The 12,644-nt window shown below is 46.2% G+C and overlaps 1 protein-coding gene across 1 annotated transcript in view; it reads left to right on the forward strand.

The window, feature by feature from the left end:
• LOC135217359 (uncharacterized) overlaps nucleotides 1-12,644 on the forward strand; it is a 75,168-nt gene that overhangs the window by 396 nt on the left and 62,128 nt on the right. The window lies entirely within an intron of this gene.

Raw genomic sequence — 12,644 nt, forward strand, 5'->3', positions numbered from 1 at the left:
CTCGAGACCCTTCTTCTCCTGCATATAGCTAACCTAACTTAATAATAGCCAAGGGCGGGAGAGAGAGGGGTCTTGAATCTCACCACGCAACTCTCCGTAGGGGGTTAGCCTGCCTAGTGCCGTCAGTGCACCTCACATGGTGCAATGTAGGCGTTATGTATTCAAGGTTCTATGCAGCGTCCCATAGCTGCAACCACTTTCATTCCTTTTACTGCCCCTCTGTTCATAGTCTCTCATCCATTTGGACCCTCTATCCTCTTCCCTCCCTAGAGGCTAACGAGGGTTAGCCTAGTCCCGTCAGTGCACCTCACATGGTGTACTGTAGGACTTGGTACTTTAGTCTTTATAGCATCCCTTCGTCCCCTAGCTGCAACCACTTTCTATCCTTTTACTCTACCTCCGTTTGTATTCTCTTTCATCCTTCTGACACTCCACCCTCTCCTAACAATTGATTCATAAGTAGGTAGTAATTCATTTTAAAATATTCATAGTTGTAAAAACAACCAGATTCCTGACAAGTTTCATCATTTTTGCTGTGAACGTTAGCTATGATGTTGTTCACGCTTTCCTGGTTTTTTGTTTTTTATCTGTGTTGCCAATTGGTTTGTGTTTACCCACCAAACTTGGGATAAGACTTACACAAAACCATCGAAATATGTAGGTGATTTTAGCCTATCTATCTCTAATATATACACAAATATTAGAGTAATTTTATAATTATTACATTACTATGATATCTAGAATTCATGGGAACAGTTTGTAAAGGCATCGGCTTGTGTCAAGTTCCACTAAATTGGCAATGACGACTTGCCATTCCTAGAACGCAATAAAGATTACATTAGTTTCAGCATTACAATTATTAAAAATTAAAAACATTATTTCAGCCATACAATTATCAAAAATAAGTTAGATGTTTATTACTATTGCGCGGTGGCCTGGACTATGGCAGTTACGGTTTTTCTATGCAGTTTTACCTCCTGAACAAGAATTTTTAGTGGTATTTATTCAGACGACTGTAATTAACCCCCAAGGGTTCGTACTAAACACAGCAAAATACTTTTGATGCCCCAATTCCTGGTGGCTTTCGTATTCGTGGGGATGAATGATGCGGAATGCTTCTATAGAAATACCAAAATTAGAAATAATAAAAGTCAGAATGTCTAAAATAAATAAAAAGTGCTAGCAAAAAAAGTATACATTTTTTGTCATAAACAATTCACTAAACTGTTATCTGCTCATAGATTCTGGCTGCCAGATGTACAAGGCTGAAAAATTATTCCTGCCATGGCTTTGCAGTAAACAAACATATTTTAAGTGAAATTTGGAAGAAATTAAGGGAAAAATGTGTATAAATACAATCAAATAAGCACTGCAGTTTCAGTTGTGATGTCAGTAAGGATAAACCCACCAATTATAAGGTAAAAATGCATTTCAGTTCAAAACATGACCCTGGGAATAAGTAGTCTCATACTTTCACTAATATAGGCAATGAAATGTTTTATTATGCCGATTAAGCCCGTACACACTTGGAAACATTGTTTGGAAACAATATTTGGAAACGGTTTCCAAACAGCTTGGAAACGGTTTCCAAATAGTTTGAAAACTGTTTCCAAACTGTATGCAAACAATGTTTCCAAACTGCTTACAAACTGTTTCCAAACTGTTTCTAAACTGTTTGCAAACCATTTCCAAACACCATTTCACGAATTACTGTTTCCCATCTAGAATGGGAAACACTGCGTGTGTGTGTGTGCGGCCGAGGCGATGATGAATTAGTACCTACTCGAGACTTGCAGTGATAACAACATGTGGTCTGCCGAGAAAACTCTAGAACTATTTGAATTGCTGCATTCATCCCCAACATTGTGGGATGTAACAAATGTGGATGACAAAAATAGAATTAAAAAGATGGATGCCGTGACATGGATAGCTGATAAACTTTCTATAACTGTAACCTGTGATGAGTGTAGAGGTTGCTGCAGCAGCGTCTGCATTTTACTTGGCACTTTTGATAAAGTCAAGGGAGTCAAGAAAAAGAGAAAGATATGGGTGAGGAATTTTTTTTGAAAAAGGACCCTATGGTGATTTGCTTTTGGCGGAACTGAAATTAGATGGTGGAGGTTTCACCAACTTTGTTCGGATGTGCTCAAGTGACTTTGAACTACTTTTACGGATGGTGGCTCCCAGTATATCTCGAAAGGATACAAAATACACAAAGGCTATTACACCTGACATGAGACTGGCTATTACACTGATTCACTCCACCATCTAATTTCAGTTCTGCCAAAAGCAAATCACCATAGGGTCCTTTTTCAAAAAAATTCCTCACCCATATCTTTCTCTTTGTTCCGACACGGCATACAAACCTTCGGTCCTTTTACAATAGGAAGGTACTAGCGGCAGCTGGATAGGTCGTAAGCTTTCGAACAAGGGGTTCGGTAGTTAACTGCTTGTCCGACAGGCGCGCGCGCGCGACTGGTAGGTAAACAAATCACTTTTGCTTTCGGCCTGCTGGCGTGTGGACGTGTATCATCGCTCTCTGCCCGCTTCATCGTCGTTGCTTTCGCATGATTGTGTTTTTCTTTTTCTATTTATCTAGTGAAACTGAATTGTAAGTACAATCATTTCATTGAATTCAATTGTGAATTAAAGGATCTTGGTTTCACCACGCCCTCCGATTACCCGATGTGACCGGGACTGAAGGGCGTAAGTGCGGGAATTCATTTCCCAGAAATGATCCTCGTATTGTGTATGCTCGGTGCCGAGGGCGGGAGCGCTCGCTCCGAGCGTATATTGGGTTGGAATGTGTAGATGAAAATCGTAAGTAATTGCTCTTTTCATTTATATTTTTTTGACCTGTATGCCCGTTGCCGAACGAATGCGCTCGGCACGGAAACTTATTCAGTATGGAAGTGGAATCGCAAGTACAGTATTCTTTTTCATTTTCATATATTATTTTGATTGTAGCAATACTCATTTTGGATCAGTTTCCGAGCTTACCCGGAAATTGATCCTTCCCCCTTTTTATTTTGAATGAAGTGAAATCGCAAGTGCAGTTCTTTTTCATTTTCATTTTTTATTGAGATTGCATTGTTTACTGGGATCAATGTTTCCGCTATTCCCGGGAATTGATCCTTCCCCTTTTTATTTGTATGAAGTGAATCGCAAGCGCAGTAGTCTTTTCATTTTCATATATTTGTTGATTGCATCAATTCATTATGGATCAAGGTTTCCAGAAACCTTGATCCATAAAGGTAAGGAATGAATCCTTTCACCCTTGCGCTCGGTACCGAGGGCGCAAAATGCGCTCGATCCGAGCCCTATTCATTGTGAAGTGAATCGTTTGCAAGATGCTTTTTCATTTTATTCCTTATTATTGATTGCATCAATATTTATTTGGTTCAAGTTCCGCTCAGTCAAGGGAATTGGATTCCTTTGCCGCCCTTAGCATTCGGAGGGCCGATGGCACGATTGCTCTCGGGCTCTTATATTGTTGTTGGGTACATGGGTACTGTGCGGGGGTGGGGAACGAGACCCCCCCCCCCCGCTCAGTTCCCACAGATGGCTCTTCCCCTTGGGGGGGGGGAGGTTATCGGCGTTCTTCTCCTCGCCCGATCCGTCGAGCGCGGGGGAGGGCGCTCGGTGCCCGATGTACAATTGTATTAGGGGTCTTCCACTCGTTCGGAGAGGGCTCACCCCCCCGCGCGAGGGGACTTCCCCCCCACTAATCGCTACTCACTGTTATTTCCGCAGGTGCTACTGCCACGAGGGTGGACCTTGGTGAGGTATGGGCGTCCTTCCATTTGCAGGGCGTGCTAGTGTCCAGGGGCTGCGGTTCTTGTCCTGGGCCTACTGCGGTCACCCATGGAGTGGTGACCACGCAACCAGGTGACGACGTCCCTCCTCACCTGGTGTACTCGCCTCACGTTGGTAACAGTCTTGCCTACAGCCGCTGTGAAGTGCCGTTCGCCGTACCGAGGGGGGCCGAGGGGGGCGTGCCGCCGCCGCTCGTGGTTGCCGCGCTGCAGCGACCACACTTCCGCTGCCCTAGAGCGCGCCCCTGGACCTGCCGCCGGTACCAGGATGTTGCTGGCTGCTGCTCCACTTCCTGGTGTTTCCGGTGCTGCCTGCCGTACCTGCCGATTCTGGGCTGACTGTCCATGCAGTTGCTGCGCTGGCTGTCCCTGCCGTTGCTGCGCTGGCTGTCCCTGCCGTTGCTGCGCTGGCTGTCCCTACCGATGCTGTGCTGGCTGTGCCTGCTGTTCCTGAGATGCCCATACCTGCTGTCGTCGTCCTGTTCGTGGTGGTACTACCCCAGACTTTGGTCTGTCTGTACAGGTGCGTCCGGCCCTGTGGCTTCGGCTACAGCAGCCCCGGCTCCGCCCTGGATAGCAGATCTTACGTCTGTCCTAAGGAAGCTGACGAAGAAGAGGAGGAAGGTGTCGTCGTCGTCGGCTGCCGCCTCTTCCCCTTCGACTTCTATAAGGCTTCACAGCCGAGGAAGAAGAAGGTTGCCTCCTCCCTCCTAAGAAGTCTCCCTCGGGAGCTTCTCGGGACCCGTCTCACCTCGGTGGGACGGGAGGGTTCCTTCCGCTGGTCCTCCTGCTCCTTCGGGAGCGGGGCCCGTCTCTTCTTCCGCAAGGAAGAAGACTACGGGGACCAGAGGGGTACTGGCTAACACCGGTACTTCCTCGCCTGGTGTCAGTGGTTCTGCCACTGCATCAGGGTCCGTCTCGGCCTCTCGTTCGCGGGACGGTACCGAGTGTACGGTCGCCTACCAGCGACCGTGCAGCCAGGAACCAGACCTCTGAGTCCGCTCAGCGTCAGGTTCACGGCACGGGGGGGGCGGAAGACTGGTGACAGCCGCTCACGCGACTCTCACCAGACCAGCTCTCACTCTCGCGGCGAACAGCTGGCTACCCGGGGACGTGACGGTCCACGTACCGACCACGGGCTGAGCTGGGAAGAGGGTCCTCCCCGTTTCGCCGGTGCCAGCCACGGCTGGAACCAGCGACGTGACGTGCCGTTGAGGACAAGCACCGGTCTCACTGTGACAGTGGAGCCTGCAGGTCGCCTGACCGTCGCTCTCACAGAAAGCGACCGGGTACGGCAACCAGCACCAGCTCTTCTGACACTCGATCGGGGCCGCTGTGCTCAGTCCAAGCCGTTCTCCACAGCGAGACGGTTCGACCAGGCCTGCAGCTCGATCGCCACCGCGGGTTGACGATCGCCTGCAGCCCTCAAAGCCTGCTGGTTCTGCCAGCGAGCAAAGAGGGAGCGTCAGGTCTGCCTCTCCCGTAACCTTCAACCGCCTCGGGTTACACCGGGAGGAGCGAGGTATTGAGGAGTGATCGTGAGGGGTGCGCCCTCATGATCCCACCACAGTGCCCTACGTGCCAGGCACGGTTCTTGGACCGGCCAGGACGTATGCGCAAGTGGAGGGGAAGACCGAGAGGGCTGTCGCTGTTCCCCCTTCTTAGGAGGAAGGTTCTCGGAATATGCTCTTGTTCGAAGGGCTTAACGGTCCCACTCTGCAAGATGCTGTGACTTCCGAGATCCAGAGGAACTTTGCCGAGGTTACGGCGCTGATTCGTCAGCACAATGACCTCGGGGAAGGATCGCCGCTCCCACCAGCAGAGCCACGTCTCGGCTCGAGTCGTTTTGGGGCCCGAGAGGGAACCCAAATCGACGGTGGGTCTGCCGCGATCGGAGCTTGCCGACTGTGTTGAACCAGGTAGTCTCTCGTCTCCGGACAAGAAGGCTCTCTCAGTTCTGGACGGTCGAACAAGCTACTTCACCTCCTCTACTGCGACAGAGGCGTTTTATACGTGTCTTCGGACACCGTATTTAAATACCCCTTCGGTCCTCCTGAGGTTTCGACCTCGACGAGGACTGGAATGAGTCGGAGCGGTATCGGCTCTCTCCTGTCAGGTGTCGATCAGCCCCACCAGACGACGTTCACAGTGGCGGCAGACACGTACCTACAGTATGAGTTCGTAACCCTCCTCGGGAAAACGTTTTCTCCTGACGATACGTTTTCCCAGGCTCTGAGAGGCCATCGCCGTAAGGCGATGGCTGCTCTTTTCTTCTCCAACTGCTAGATCCCGCTGGGAAGGCGAGCCAGTATCCAATTTCCTCCATTCCCCCTTCTCTCCTTACGGCTACGAGGGAAAGGGGAGGGATCCATACAGAGATGTTTCCCTGGTAAGATCCCACGTTAGGGGCTGCGCTACCGGGGGACCTTCGGGTCCTACCTGACGTAAGCCCCGGGTCATTGAGGAGGGATCCTGCCCCTTTCTCGATTTCTACGGGAATCGAGAGGACCACCAGCCGATATCGTCTGACGAATTCGGTGGGGGGTTTTCGCAGAGTGCTTAGAATTCTACAAGAAAGAAGTATCCTCACAGTAGGGCGCTTAACCTGGAATAGAGAAGAACGGACGGGAACTTCCAGTTTGGCTTGAACTATCGTCTTCGGTATTCTGTTCACCATTGAAGCTTTCCTTTGGAAAGACTTCTCCTTCAACTCTCTTGACTAGAGATCGAAGGCGGTCGATCTCCAATCCTTATTCTCTTTCCTCGAGGGGAAAAGAATTTAGGATGGAGGTCGTGGTACAGAACCTACAAAATATACTACGTATATTACCCTCGCGACATGATTCTTTAACAGTTGAATTGTCCGTGGGGTAGGCATACCGTAGTTACTCTACGGTTTGTGACCGAGACGAATTGTATCTTAATTGAACTGCAACTCGGGGTTGCTGCAACCTCCCAGCAGTTATCAGTTTCGATTTTGGATACTTTGGTATTGTCATGACAACACCAAATCAGCTTTTGTATTTACCGAAATCCGTTTCGGTTAAATATAATTGCTCGAGCGTATTCTTTATGCTCGATGGTTCTAGCCGAACGCATTCCTTCGTGGAATAATGGATTACTGGCAACTCAGGATGACGAGTCACCGAGAGCTACTGCGTATTGAACTGCCTGATAGGAGCGGCTCAGTATCAGCTAGGTCTCGGAGATGGGCGGTCGGTTACGTCTCTCTCTCCCCTGGTTGGATTGACTACCGAACCGTATCTCTGCCCAACAATCATGGACTTAGGTCTCTGATTAACGGGGATTCTCGCAATAATGAAGGACCATCTACTGCTGTGACGCTCGATTTCATCGCCTTCGACATTGCGAGAATTTTCAACAGAGATATCTCTTGGACTCTTTCATCTTTCTGTTTACCGCACGGTAACAGAAGTCTGTACTAGTCAACCGCTGCATCGCACTGCGATAATGCGAATGATTTTTGCAGACATCTGAGTTTGTCTTCAAAATATCTCGTATTCGTAGGTGTGCAATTTCATTGCTCGCCCCGAATTAACAGATATGTCAGAAGACATCGCCTACTCTCCGACCTGACAGCTCTACTTCCAAATGTTCAGCCCATGAGAAGCAGTTCTTCAGGCAGTAGTTCCCTGTCTTCATTACTGGAAGCGCTCCGTTTTATATTGCAACTACGATCCTCACCGGACAGCAATGAATAGCGGTTAGCGTTCTCAGTCTTTGTAGCACAGGTTCAGAATCTTGAGAATCCTTCTCTCGGTTCAGCTGTGAAGACGTAGGTTGCTTTTCTGTACCTCGTCTTCAACGTCACATAGTGTTGTTTCTCCTTACCCGAGAATCAACTATACTATGAGATATCTTGCCATCAAGGACCTCGGGCTCTAGAAGGCAATTGACTTTCGCCTGTTGGGCACATGCCTTAAGAGAGTCATCACCTTGCCTTCTGGCATCGGTGACGAACAAATTATTTGTTTAGTCTCTTGGCATAACCCTGTTAAGGCGCAAGGTCACGTGACTTGCTCGGGTGCTTGGACAACTTGCCTCCTACCGAACGCAGTCAGTAGGCAGCTGTCAGAGCGCCCAAGTCTGTTACGAACTTCGCTGTGGACTTAGTTCGGTTGTTCCATAACAATCTTTTCTTCGTCCTAACGGCTTGTCACAGTACCCATACCATCGACACCCACCATTGAGTGTCGGTGTCCTATCCACTACCGAGAACAACAACTTCGCTGCAGACGGATAGACCAGTATGGGTACAGGACATCACCGAAGTCGAGAAGAGGGATAGGTCATACGAAAATTCCTTCTTTTCCTGCTGAGGTAGTTTGCATGACTTTGCCTGCGAAGTCAAGCATCCAGGGGATTGGGGATGGGGATTCGTGACGCTCGATTTCGTACCGAATTCGTAGCGAAGACTCTGAACCCTTCGGTTCCTGACGATCGGTTAGAGTCCTTCACAGTCCCCTCCCTAATGGACTTCACCGCCTTCGATGCGAAGGAGATACTGCTTTGTCCTGTGAAAGCGCGACCGCGCTTTCTGAAGAAACTCGACATCCCAGGCGGAGTGTTGAAGACTTCGTCAGCACCAAGATGACCTAGAAGTACACTCCCTCGAGTTACACAAGAACTTCTCCGTGGCGCAGGTACTGAAGGCAGGGGACAACCAGACCACTGGCACCTCCTTCTACCTTTTGGATATTGCCCACAGGTCCTTGGATCGTTTTCCTTAGGACCCGTGGTGGCTGCTCAACACGTTGTCTAGCTAACCCAGACCCTAGCAGGCTGAACAGCATCGAGTCCTGGTGTAACTGTAAGAATAGATAAGTGAATGAGAGAGTGACTGGCTTCTCTTCCTATCTTTTTCTCCCCCTCTACCTGTGGGTAGAGGGATACGGTCATCACCTTTTTTTTGCCCTGGTAAGGACGAGATGCCGGTGAGCTTACTCGACAGAGCCCCATCCTATCCTTTCACTAGGGATGGGAGCGAATATCCACCACCCCTTCCTCCTACAAGGGGGGGGAAGTGGGGATGCCAACCAAGAGACAAACCATAACGTTGTTGCCTCTTGCAAATAGGAACTTGTTCTTGTTTGCTGGTACGAAGAGATACGCTTGCCTCTCTCTTAGTACTTGGTCCAGAGGTCTGACCATTGATCCTGCGGTGCACACCCGATCAATCGGACAGAGGCTTGGATCCCTCCTCGCTCTTACGACCAGGGAGGCTTCCAAGGTTGGGCGAACACCAGTCTGTTCACAAAAGACTCAGATTCCAACCCACCAAGAAGTGAGTCTTCCTATTGTAAAAGGACCGAAGGTTTGTATGCCGTGTCGGAACAAATGACAATTTGTCCAAATTGCATTTTTCCTAACTATACAAAACCTAGGTCCTTTTACACATAGCCCCACCTCATGCCACCCCTCACTCTGCAGTTTTTGCTTGGGCCAAAAGCAAAAGTGATTTGTTTACCTACCATCGCGCGAACGCGCGCGCCTGTCGGACAAGCAGTTAAACTACCGAACACCTTGTTCGAAAGCTTAAGACCTATCCAGCTGCCGCTAGTACCTTCCTATTGTAAAAAGGACCTCAGTTTGTATAGTTAGGAAAAATGCAATTTTGGACAAATTGTCATTTTTTCTTGACCTCCCTTGACTTTATCAAAAGTGCCAAGTAAAATGCAGACGCTGCTGCAGCAACTTCTACACTCATCACAGGTTACAGTGATTTTTTCATTTTCTTCTCATATATCTTATTTGTCTTATTTGAATCTCAATATTGTTATTTTGTCATTTTTCATGGGTTTCATGTGCCAAGGTGCACCCCCCTTAGATCTGCTAGTGCCTAACCAGACTTATCTTTACCAGACCTAGCCTCAGATGCTTTGCTCTAACCTCACACGGGGAGGGCTTCCCCCCTGCCCCTTTAGGTGAGCCACCCCTCACTACTTTGCTCCCTCCCTGCGTAACGGCCGGAAATTGGCTTCAGATGGTTGACAAATAAGCCTAACCCCACTCACCTTTTCTAACCTGTGGTGGGGCTACAGTTGCTTATGCAGGATACTACATCTTAACCTAATCTGATTTAGAATTTGGATGAAATGGCTTGTAGGGTAATGTCCTGGGCTTTGGCCAAGGGTTCTTCTAAGTGTTTTCAAAAGAAATACTCCCATATATATGCTCTAGGCTAGGGTTACTGCTGTCATTGCATCTGATGTGGTGCACTGTAGGCATTGCAGAAGGGTGTTTGTAGCGTCCTTTCGCCCACTGGCTACACCTGCTTTAACTGTGTTCTTCACTGCCTCCCTCGTGTCTTGCTATTGAACTTAACTGCATCTTAATGCAACCAGCTTACAGAGTTCTCTCTCACTGTCACACATAGAGCAACGTAGAGCATTGTACTATTTTATTCTGTTTATTTGAGCCACTTTTATCTTGCTGCCTGACCATTCCAACTCTCTTCACCATCTTGAGTAGTACAGAATGGCTGTAAGTCACTTCTGCCTGTGCTTTTCCAATGATGTTAATACATGGTAGGTTGAAGGCTAATGAGTTGACCGAACAATGTCAACAAAAGTGAATGTCAGGTTTGTTAAAATTGCGGTGACAACTATGATTGTATATTTCTTTTAATTTAAGTAGCCCAGGCTAATTTTTTTTTTTTTTTTAAACCTTTTTACTCCCAGATATAAGGGATAATAATCATATTAGTCTTTTTGCTACTTTTGATATGTTAGCAATTTATAGGTAGGCAACTCACAATTTTAATAACCAAAAAACCCTGTTGGCTAATCTCATGCTCAGTTAGAGGGACATCACTCAGACATAGCAGTTCCATGTGAATCAAGCTAGCTTTCCTTGTAGCATTACTAGCCAGAAAAAGCACAACAATGTACTTAACCTGAGCAGTCCTTAAGGTGTTTGATAACCATTCCCCATTAGTTGACGGTAGTACCTGTTGTGAGTTCAAAAGAGATTGCAACACTTGATCAGAAAAGTTCCTTAAGAGCACTTTTGAATGCATAATCATATGTAGACGGAAAAAGATGCCTAGTTACTATTATAACATCAAACCACTGGTTTGGAAACTTGACCTTTGTGATGTTTTGTCATAAAACAAAATGTTTAAAGATTTATGAATGTAGGCAGTGGTTGCAGGTTTTTTTTTTTTTTTAATGTTCCTATGGATATACAAACCTTTCTCAAGTAGGAATCAATTGTGGAACTTAGTAACATGGTAGGTAACTAGTGCTTAATTAAGGAGGGTGAGTAGCAGATACTTTTGATGTTGCCAACTGTTTTATATTTGGCCACCATTTGGTGAAGATCTGTTTCCCCCTCTACTAGACTGACCCTTACCAGTTGCGTATTTGGTTATTAAATACATTTTGTTTGTTCATTTTACGGAGATTGAGGAAAACAAGTACAGGGGTGGTGTGGGGGACTTTCCTTCTTTTCATTAAATCTTCTGCAGAAAACCATTATGGACAGAGCCAACAGACTATCATCTTGAGAAGAGAACAAAGAGAGAGAGTTTTAGGAAAAGGTAAAAAAAAATTTACAGGGATAGAAAATAAGACCGAAAACTGTACACCCGAATTCAAGAGATGTTAGCTGATAAAGGAAATTACGTAATTTGCCTCTCACTTCAACATTTGGAGATCATAAGATTCCACAACTGCTCTTGGCACACTGTTCCTCATTTCCAAAATAAAACTCCCAGCAAACAGATTACTATTAAACCTGATACTAATAGAAAATGGCACATAATCAGTAGCAACAGCCTGTCTAGTTTGTTTTATAAAAACCAGGTCAGGTAATGAAGAGTAGTGGGGATGTTTGTCATTGTATTACAATTTATTCAACAAACATAATGAACTTGCCTAATATCTGTGCCCCAAATTTACAATGTTACAAAAGAACTGTAACTTATGGCCTAATTCTATCTAAATTTTCAGGAGTCAGCACCCGAAGATCACATTGGAGAACAGTATACATACTCCCAACATGAAACAAAAAATAAAGGATATCCTCTGGATACTAAGGTTTTGAGATTGAAAAGAGCCATTATTATGTACTATACTTGCATTCTCCTCAAAAGTTAATTTATTGAAAGTTACACCTAAGATGTCGGAAGAAATCTTAGGTCATTGACAATCTGTATCACCGAATGTAATCTGGATGCAAAGACAAAAGTATTTTAGATTGACCCTCTATCATACTGAGTTTTAGAATGATTAAGCATGCTCCAAAGCCTACTCAGCTCATGAATATGTGCCAGATTTCTAGTCTAGCATTCTGTAACCATAGACCCAAGGTGCAGAGAGGGAACAACAGCAGAAAGAGAACCATCATTGGTTAATGCATTCAGTTTACTCTCCAGACCTTGCCACATGTGACTAGTATTGTATACAATAGTGCAGTCAACCCCTGGTATTCGCGGTGGATGGGACCACAATCACCATCGCCCTAAAATCTGTGAATAGTACTTGACACATTCCCCTAAAAAAAATGCTTATAACTGGCTATTTATACCAAAGCCCCCACTAAAAATTGCTTATAACTGCTTATTTTAAAAGTTGAGAAACCAAATGTATAGCTAAACCTTTGGTGACTCCAGACCCCTGATGCTCAATATGGTTCCATACCCCCTTTGACAATACTATAACTTAATACACTTAGTTTTATACATACTTTAGGTATGAATAGCTAAGAACACAACTTCCAAGAAAATCAAAAGCGTTTGTAATTTTATAGTTATTATTTACAAAATGTATACATGGACACATTAATATCAAATATAACAAATATCCA

The sequence above is a fragment of the Macrobrachium nipponense genome, chromosome 7, assembly GCF_015104395.2.
Source record: "Macrobrachium nipponense isolate FS-2020 chromosome 7, ASM1510439v2, whole genome shotgun sequence".
NCBI classification, from domain to species: domain Eukaryota; kingdom Metazoa; phylum Arthropoda; class Malacostraca; order Decapoda; family Palaemonidae; genus Macrobrachium; species Macrobrachium nipponense.